A 10,943-nucleotide genomic window follows, 5' to 3' on the forward strand; every position below is an offset into this window, starting at 1 on the left:
AGGTGTAGCTGGTTATTACAGAAAGATTGTGGAAGGATTTTCAATCATAGCCTTACCATTGACTACGTTGACTCAGAAGATGGTAAATTCCAATAGTCTGATGATTGTTATAAAAGCTTTGTAGAATTGAAAACTAGATTGACTATAACTCCTGTCTTGACTCTACCAGAGCGTTTAGATGGTTATGTGATCTACTGTGATGCATCAAGAGTTTGCCTAGGTTTTGTATTAATGCAGTAAGGTAAGATTATAGCTTATGCCTCTAGACAACTTTAGGTTTTTAATAAGAACTGTCAAACTCATGACCTCAAGCTTGTAGCAGTGGCGTGTGCACTCAAGATCTGGAGACACTACTTTTATGGTGTTCACGTAGATGTATTCACTTACCATAAGAGCCTTCAGTATGTGTTCACCTAGAAGGAGTTGAATCTTTGCCAGAGGATATGGCTTGAGTTCCTTAAGTATTATGATATGAGTGTTCATTACCCTCAATGTAAAACGAATATAGTAGCAGATGTTCTTAGTAGATTATCTATGGTAGTGTAGCCCATGTTGAGGAACAAAGGAAGGAGCTAGTGAAGGATGTTTACAAGCTTTGTCGCTTGGGAGTTCACCTAATGAGCATATAAGACAGTGGTGTAACAATTTAGAATCGGGAAGAATCGTCTTTGGTAGTGGAGGTTAAAGAAAAGTAAGACAGTGACTCAATCTTTCTTAAAAGTAAGGGTGCAATTCATAATAAGAGAGTGGAGGTTTTCTCCCAATGGGAAGATGGTGTACTTCGCTACCAGGGTAGATTGTGTGTTCCTGATGTGGGCGAGTTGAGACAACACATTCTTGATAAAGCCCATAACTCTAGGTATTCTATTAATCCAGGTGCAACTAAGATGTACCGCGATCTGCGAGAAGTCTATTAGTGAAATGGCATGAAGAGAAATATAGAAGGTTTTGTGATAAGTGTCCCAATTGACAGCAAGTCAACCTAGAACATCAAAAACTAGAGGTTATGACTCAAGAGATTGATATTCCTACTTGGAAGTGGGATGTGATCAGTATGGACTTCATCATAGGATTACCGGGTACTCGTAGACAGCATGACTCCATTTGAGTGATAGTGTATCAGATGAATAAGTCTTCTCGTTTCTTGGAGGTCAAGACTACATATTCGGTAGAAGACTACGCAAGGCGTTACATTAATGGTATTTTGAGGTTGCATGGGGTTACTTTGTCTATCATCTGAGATAGAGGTCCTTATTTTACTTGTCATTTCTGGAATTCATTTCAGAAAGGTCTTGGTACCCATGTTAACCTTAGTACAACAATTCATCCACAGACAGATGGGCAGGCAGAGCGTACCATTCAGACCTTAGAGGATATGTTAAGATCTTCTGTGATCGATTTCAAGGGTATTTAGGATGATCACCTTCCTCTTATCGAGTTTGCTACAATAATAACTACCATTCCAGCATTCAGATGGCCACTTATGAGGCTTTATATGGGTGTAGATGTCGATCTCCTGTTGGTTTGTTTGAAGTAGGTGATGAAGCTTTGATAGGGGCAGATTAAGTCCTTTATGTTGTGGAGAAAGTGCAACTCATTAGAGATAGACTTAAGACAGCCCAAAGTTGTCAGAAATCCTATGCAGATGTAAGGAGAAGGGAACTAGAGTTCCAAGTTGATGGTTGAGTTTTCTGAAGGTCTCACCTATGAAAGGGGTGATGAGATTTGGAAAGAAAGGGAAGCTCCGTTCTAGATATGTAAGCCCTTACAAGATCTTGAAAAGGTTTGGCAAGGTGGCATATAAGTTAGAGTTGCCAGCAGAATTAGCAGCAGCGCATCCGGTCTTCCACATCTCAATCTTGAAGAAGTGTGTGGGTGATCCAGCCTTTGTAGTGCCATTAGAGAGTTTGGCAGTGAAAGATAGTCTTTATTATGAGGATGTACAAGTCGAGATTCTTGACCATCAGGTCAGCAGGATGAGAAACAAAGAAGTCGCTTCAGTCAAGTTTTTGTGGAGGAGTCAGTCCGTAGAGGGATCTACTTTAGAAGAAGAAGCAGCCATAAAAGCCAAGTATCCTCACCTTTTTCCTTTCGATTTCACTATAGCTTGAGGTAATAGTTCCTCTTCAGTTTTCCAGTGATTCATGCGTAAATTCAGTTTTAGAATCATTTTCCCAAAGTTTGTACTTGCATTTTCAGCGTAATTGCATATACTCGGAACTCAATTTAGTCAAAAACTCAGTTCTAAGTGTTTAGTAGTAGGTTTGCAGCTCTCTCCCTCTACTTGAGCTAGTTTAGTAGTCATTCGAGGACGGATGTTCTCAGGGGGAGATAATGTAACATACCATAGAAAAATAGACCAAAAAAATAAGATTTAATGAAAAAAAATCTTGCAGGTGCAACCAATGGTGGCATCGATGGATTGTATCCTGACCCACAGTCTGTCCGGCGCAACCGTCGATGGGATCAGAAACTATCCCAAAAATTTCAGCCCAGAAAAATTAGTTGTCTTGGACGATGAATTGATTTACTGTCTGTAGGTAAGACGACGTTCTGTAGTCCGTGACCGTCGATCGAAACCCCCATTCACTCTCTCTATGGCAAGATCTACGGATGACCAACACGGTACGTAGGTGGACATGCGGTCCGTAGGTGCAAAATTTTTGCAGAGAGTTAAAGGGAAATGGAGTTGGGTCAACTTAAACGGATCATAACTCTTAGCACAAACTGAATTAGGCGTCCCATGACCTACTCAGATATAGATAATTGAATTATATTTCTATATCCACGAATCTAGCTAAAATAAGACATTCGAGTAAAAAGTTATGCCCATTTTAGTAAAGGCCTACCGAATAGGCCCTAACGATGGACCCAACGTCGGGGCGTCGGGCAGACTACAGACCATTAGCCTGGCCGTCATTTGGTCCGACAGCAACCTTCCCAGGGGTCTTTTGGACCTTTCCCACTTTGTTTACACTCTAAGTTACATCGTTTTGACAATAAATCATCATATTTTAGTAAGTTTAAGCCTAGAAACATAATTAAAACATATCTAAGTCAAATCATTAAATCAAAACATAGAAAAGTAAAAGCAAGAGAGGAGAAAAAATTTCAAGAACTCTAGTTCAAGATCGCCACAAGCTCTAGCAGTTCCAGCCCCAAAACTTAAATATCTTTTCGTGAATTTCATCACTAGATATGTCAGATTTCACTAGTGGGTTCCTTTCACCCGTTGGGTCCCTAGTTTTCGGTCAGATTTTTGATTCTCATATAATGCTTAGACCTAGGGTTACTAGAACTTTGATAAAACTTCATGAATTTATTAAATATATGGTTCAAATAAGATTATCATGTTATTACTCAGATTATCACATGAATTTTGGGACCCTCGTTTTGTGTTTCTTTAGTTCTTGAATTACATATGCTAGGTCACATATTTCAGACACTTCAGATATATATTCCTCAGTTATAAATGAATAATTACAAGATTAATTGTTGCATTCTCAGTTTTCATGTTCAGTTTCGAGCTATCTAGTGTTTAAATAAATTCACACATAATCAGTAAATTTACAAAATTCATTGGGAATAGCATAATACCGGGTTGGACTAGGGTTAAGAGTACCCAATTAGTCCCAGAACTACTAGCCAAGTAGATTGTAAGTCCCCTCTATGGCCAAATCAGTTTAGTGATCATGCCTTTATACCTCTTGGATCCTCTCGATGGGGCATAAACATCGGAATCCATATTTAGCTCATGTGGTTTTATTATCGGTTATTAGTAGCTCCCATAGTACAGTCTGCCTCTCTGCATTGACCATTTATCAGTATATTCAGTATTTAGTTTCAACATGTTATAAATTGGTCATTGCATTCAGTTAGCTCAGAATTAAGTTTATCATGTCAGATTATTATACTATTTTTTATGCTTGTTTAGTTATGTTTTATTTTAGATTTACTCTATCCTACATGCTTACTACCTTTCAAGTACTGATGCATACGTGCACTACAACTTCTCGTTATGTAGGTTCAAGTTCTCAGCATCCAGATCACACATAGATCGATTATTGATCTCCAATTAAGCAAATTTAGTGGTGAGTCCTCATTCTTAGAGGACAACAATCATGAGTGTCATTTAAGTCTTTAGTCATTTAGTTTTAGTTTTTGCTAGATTTAATTGGTGCTTTTCCAAGTATTTTTAGTCAAGTTTAGAGGCTTATTTCAGACATAGTTATATTCAACTTAGTATTAAGTTAATATTTCCTTTGTATTAAACGCATTGTTTTCAAATATCACAGTTATAGAATATGAGTATTCCCCATTTTTAAGATTTAATAATGATTTAGATTTCGCATCAGTTTATTATCTTTAGTATGATTATGATCATGCCAGCAGGATTAGCTTGGGATCACTTGTGGTTCTAGGTTTTGAGTCCGTGTCAACAATACAAGTTCGCTAAGGCCTTGATCTTCAATCATATTTTAAAAATAATGTACATGTTATATATTAGCATAAGAGATCATTAATCAAAAGGAATCAAGTTTCGTCTAACCTAAAATCGAGATCACATCACATATATATAGTATTATCAATTGATAGAGTGGAAGAAACTAGATTAACTCATTCCAATCCTTCTTTACTTTGATCATACGAGATTCCTATCCATAATTAAATCATGATATTAACCCAAAATAGTAAACTTAATTGAATTCAACATTCAACCATTGAAGAGACAATGTAACACTGAAATCCTAGAATTCCAAACTAGGCTAGTTCAATTCCTTATGCAATGATCCACATGGATCCTTCATCATAAATTAATCATTAAATCATATAAATAACAGTATATATAGACAATTCAACGTAAGACAATCACAATCCAACCATTAACAAGTCATGATCACAATGCCCATGAAAGGGCTAAATCGATTTTTTAAAGGGGCATGGGTGCATAATTCAATTGGATTAAAAATCACGTTAAACCCAATATATTAACATCAATTCATAATGATTAAGCAAACCCGTGTCTAGATTGAAGAAGATGAGATTTGATCATGAAACTTCCTTCAAACACATTGAGATTAACTCTTCAAGTGAAATGTTACTTCGAGATGAAGGATCACCATACCTTTATATTCATGACAACCTTTAAAACTTGATGAATAAAAACCATAGGAATCCACGATCCAAGCTGCTCTTCAGGTTCATTAACAATGGAGGTTTCTAGGGAGAAGTGGCTTTGGAGGGAAAGTCTATTTTGTGTGTGTGGGATTGGGAATGGGTTGATCACATTTTTTATCACTTATATACACCAAAAAATTACTACATTAAAACTACTAGGGTCAGGTTAGTACGTGGATTAAATTTTCAATTCACCCCTTTAATGAGGTTGTCATATGGCAGAAGTTGCAGGCCACTATCAACAGACAGCATCGACTGGACGATGGGTCTTCATGCTGCTCCGTCGTTGGTGACTGCAGCGTCCTCTTGGTGGATTCATCTCCTGTGGATAAGTTTAAACCCAAGCCCTAATCGACAGGGCGTCGATGGAATGAGAACGTGTCACTTGGAGCTTGTCAATTGACACTGCCAAGGCAGTGTTTCGACGTCCCTTGGGTCCTTCTTATGGACCCTTTTGTGGGGCCCTTGAAAATTCGCACATGGACATTTCCAACGTAAATATTCACATCAAAAATTCAATGATCTTCCATGCAAGTTTCACGAAAAATACAAACATAAAACACGCCCAAACATGCTAGGCACCATCAAGACATACTTGAACGTCTTAAGGGCTAACTTTTGAACGTCTTAGATGTTCTTGGATGTTTGACCTCCAACTTCATTAAAATACATATACTACCTATAAAAATCATTAGAACTCATTATAAAACTTCACAAGCTCATGACATACAATATATAAGCACATATAGACACATGAGGAACATAGGTGACTAGTCGTGGAACATCGTGTTCGTCCTTTAATGTTTGACTTCCAATTCACCTCAATCTTACACACTGCCTCTAAAACATATTATAAGTCATTTTAGGATATTAGACCCTTATGACGAACATTTTAGCCACTATACAGCGTAACTCATTTTTGGGATCTTATATGTAGCTACGTGATAACACATTTAGAAACCACCTATGAGTGTGAAGTGTAAGCCGCTTCAAGGAGAATATGGTACAACAAAATCTCCAAGCATTTACTAACCTAGATGTGTGTATGGTTGAAACAAAGAAAACAATGAGTGCTAAAAATATTTCAAGGGTTGATTGTGTCACTTATTTTGTCTAGGTATACTCCAAAGCATGACGGTTAAAAGGTATCAAATATACAGATTGACTTAGTATATTCAATATATGTTCACGACATAATGTTTAAAGGGAAACCTACTTATCCAGATGCAATTAACCCTTTCTTAAAAGACAGCCATGTTTTTCATGCATGTGTTTTTATAATAGTCATTCCCCGTGCATATGGGGGATTGTTGGTTTTTTTAGCAAAGTATGAATGGAAAATGAGAAAAGAAAATGAACATGTGAGGAAATCTATTTTTGAGGGAAAATGAAAAGTCATTGCAAAGTGCAAATGAAAAGCAATTTATTCCATATTGTTAGAAGAAAGGAAGTTGTTGTCCTTATATTTGGGAAAACTTTCTTTACTTCTTACAAGGTTAAGAAGAAGATGTCCCCTCGCACCGTCGTCATTCGCTCGCTCCGCCTCGGCCTTAACTTCAGTTTGGGCTTTAGATTTTTATTGGGTAATGATGTGATTGATTGATACTATTTTTAAACAATATTTATTTAATCAATCTTATAATTGATTTCGTTTCCCTTATAAATTGATTTCGAATGTTAGTTAAATAACATAATTAATTTGGCGCAAGAGAATTTATTTGAAATTTGCGTGTAAAGATAATAATGGCCTGAAAGGACTTGTTTCTTTAAAAGAGTCATTACTTTTCCAAAAGTACATAACGATCTGGAAAAAATGGGTTTGAACAAATTTGATTGAACGAACGCGTTCTTTGCTGAAAATGGCTATAAATAAGAGGTTTTTTCTATTTTTTTAAACACCGAATTTTTTTTCATCTCTGCATATATTTTTCTATCAAAAAAAATTATCGATAAATTGAGTTAGTGTGTGCTCTTGTTTGTGTTCTTGCGTTCACTGAAGTTATTGAAGTTTGAGGTACCACTACTTCTCAAAAAGTTAATCCCTTTTATCTTGAAAGAAATTAATCTACAACCTCGTGTATGGTGAGGGGATTAAATTTCATAAGGAAACACAGTGGTTTCTTTGGACTTAGATTATATTTTTCTATTTCATCTTTCTTTTGTTTGTGTTTTATTGACTAACCTGAATATATGAGATAACATTCGAGACCACAGTAATCATGCATAGTAGCAAAATTTGATGATTAGAATCAATGTGGTCATTTATCCCACTATGAACTATCCAAGGGGCTTCCTGTTGGTAAAAGAGATCAACAAAGTTGGTTCAGGACTACAGATGGTAGTGCAAATGAGAAGGACAAACTTTAAATGATTGCCCTAGATGATGAAAAAGATGGAAACAAAGGTTGATATCTTGTTGTTATTTATTTTTGCGTGAATGCCATGGTTGATTACTGGTATCATTATTACTATGACACCCATTGTTGTTATTGGCATTTTTCTGGGAGGAGTTGTATATGCTCGTTGTACTATGGCAGTTATAATTGTAGGTGGTTGTTGTTTCCTAGTTCATGCTTGAGAAAAAAGCTCATGGTCGAGAAAATTTTCATATGATTTTTTTGTATGAGATTATGGAAACTCTTGCATGAATAGCAATAGAAAGTTCACGAAATTCAAATCCAACTCCACTATGAATTTTAACAATCAGTTCTATATTAGATACAAGTGCCCCAATAGTTGCAAGTTCATCACAAAGAGATCTAACTTTATGAAGATAATTAGAAATTGTACAAGTGTATTTGGGTACACGGGGAAACTAAAGATTCTTGTTTGAGGCTTTTTTGCATAAGGATTGTGCACAACGTCCCAAGCAGCTTTGGCGTGGTCAACATCAGCTACAGTGGAAGTAACAATTGGTTCAACAGAGGCAAAGATAGAAGTTTGGATAAACTGATCTCGACGAAACCAAACAAAATATACAGGATTTCTAATATCTTGATCGTTTTTGGATTGCGTGTGAGGAGGGGTAGGAATGGATCTATCGAGATTGTCATGGATATTATGGGCACGCCTATGCATCGATACTTGAGCTTTCCCCAAAGAGAAATTGTGGCCGCAAGCTATTTTATTGGCAATTGCGTGAAATAATTTAATGGGACAATCTTGGCTTTTTTCTCAGAATAAGAATTAACTACTGAAACATTAGCGGCCAGTGCAATTGATTAGAGCATAAAGAATAGGGAAGGTACTCATGAGATTGAATAATAGTGAAAGTACTCATGAGAGTTATAGATGCTCAAATACCATAAAGAATAAGACGATATTATAGAATGAATCGATTTTATTATTGATTTATGTTATGTCATATAGAAAGGGCTATTCCTCGATGATACAAAGTCCTAATATTCGAAGTCTGTGTATGATAAAAATAAGAGATAATGTAGGTTAACTGAAGTGATTGAGATGGACTCTAATTGTAAAAATTTGTAAAACAACTAAGACAAGAACATGCTAAAACGTAGGAAGAATATTTAGTCGTTATTACAATATTCTCTGGTCTGTCAAGCCTCTCCTATCTAGATTTAAGGATAGACAACATATGTATCTTTACATAGTAAGTCAAAGAAATATTTAAACAAGACTATAAAAGTATCCTAAAGATAACCAAGAATTAATTCAAAAACCATTAATATTCAACAATCAAGGCGTAGCCATAGCCTCAAAGATGTTGAACCCCTAATTTCTAGGGAAAAAGAAGATGAAAAGAACCATAAAAAATATTGACAAATTTATACTTGATGCGCTATGATTCATCCCCGAAATAATTATTTATATGGACTATTTACAGATTTAGAAAGCCCTAAATAAATTAATTGAGTCCAACATAAACTAGGAAACCGAAACCAAGTGGAATTTGACTGCCACGTGAACAGTGGTCATCCCAGTTCTAAATTCTCTTTACCGCATTCAGAATCAGTCCCGTAGCAATTATGGAATGTAAACTTTTTTTAGTTTCAAATCTTTGTACGTTTAAATAATTATATATTAATATTCAATTTAATTCATTAAGATACCTACTTTATATCCTTCTTAAATATTCTCTCTTTAATTCGCTTTAAATCCAAATTTCTTTAATATTACACCAATTTACTCCTGCAAATAAAATACATTATTAAGCACAATTAGTAAAATCCATACTGCAAAAGGACAAGTATAAATAACAAATGTGTGGAAAATAATGATTCCAAATATGCTTTTTGGCCTATCATCAATGTCTCCATATCAACAACATAAATATCGTGTCTACAAAATCAAAGCCCTCAACCAACAACATATTCGCAAAAAAACCTATTCGATGTTTTCAAGAATTTGTCGAAATTTATGCTCTTTAAGCAGATTAGATAAACAAAGTATATGAAAGGATTAAAGTAGCTTGATGTGTGAATTCTTTCCCTTCCAAGAATCCTGACACTCAATCCAAATAGTATAACATCAATAAAATTTGTGACAATCATTCATGGAGGAAAGGACATACGACAAACTTTCATAATCTCAACTATTATATTGTGCCCGAAAATTGAATGAACCTGAGAATTGAATTGTGTCTAAGATTTCATTGTGCCTGATGTTTGCGTGTGCCTGAGATTGCATTGTGACTTAGAATCGCAGTGCGTCTGATATTGCACGTGCCTAGATTTCATTTTGTCCGAGAATTACATTGTGCTCGAGAATTTCATGTGCCAGAGATTGCATTGTTCATGAAATTTCATTGTTTCCGAGATTGTATTGTTCCAGGAATTTTTTTTCCTGAGATTGAATTGTTCCAGCGAATTGTATGTGCTCGAGATTGCACTGTGCCAGGAATTGCATTCGCTTGAGACTACATTATTCCCAGTATTCCACTAGGCTTGAGGATTATAGTGAGCTCAAAACATTTGGGAAACACATGGTGCTCAAAGAAATACATCCTTACAAAGTTCAATTCAATTCAAATACATCATAACCCAAGACGTCATCTTCATGGACTTAAATCAACTACCATGATCAATACGATAAATTGCATCATGCTTATATTTCGATGTTTATATGATATATATTTCCTCTCATCACATTATTTTGTAATACTACAAACTACAGATTTGCAGAGAATGATATTGTAGGATAAATCACTCTCCCTCTCACCTACGATTATCAGGCTTACATATTTATTGTAAGAAAGACCCTCTTTAATCTTATCTACTTGTATTTACCCTTTTTCATTTGATCCTTTTCTTAATCTGGACATATGTCTATCATACTCTCTCACTGCTCTAATCTTATTTGTTCAAGCATTATCGTTCCAACTCAAACATCACAACGTTGTTTAACTTTTAGGAGCTTCATTTGTTCCTAAATCTAGAACTACACACGACACGATTCTCATAATAATAGAGATATGTAGGAAACTTAATGTTAATGCCTCGGCCGAAACCCTTTCCAACCCTATAACTTTTCCATCGATCCACTGATATCTCTTACCGGTTGGGAAAAATCGGCTACTAAGTCAACGTTGGTTGCCCGACAATTTATCCCTTAATCTCAAGATACCAAGGTGTAGTTGTTGATACCAAATTTTGACCAGCCTATATGTGGTATTTTATTAATGGAATAGCACTTCCATATTCTTCTAAATCTTAGATTATTCAGTTTTAATTTATTTAATTTGTGATCAATCCTATGAATTTTCTTTTCAATTGTAGCCACATTTCCATTTCAGCTCTAGCAAA

This window comes from Solanum lycopersicum, chromosome 11, assembly GCF_036512215.1.
Source record: "Solanum lycopersicum chromosome 11, SLM_r2.1".
NCBI classification, from domain to species: domain Eukaryota; kingdom Viridiplantae; phylum Streptophyta; class Magnoliopsida; order Solanales; family Solanaceae; genus Solanum; species Solanum lycopersicum.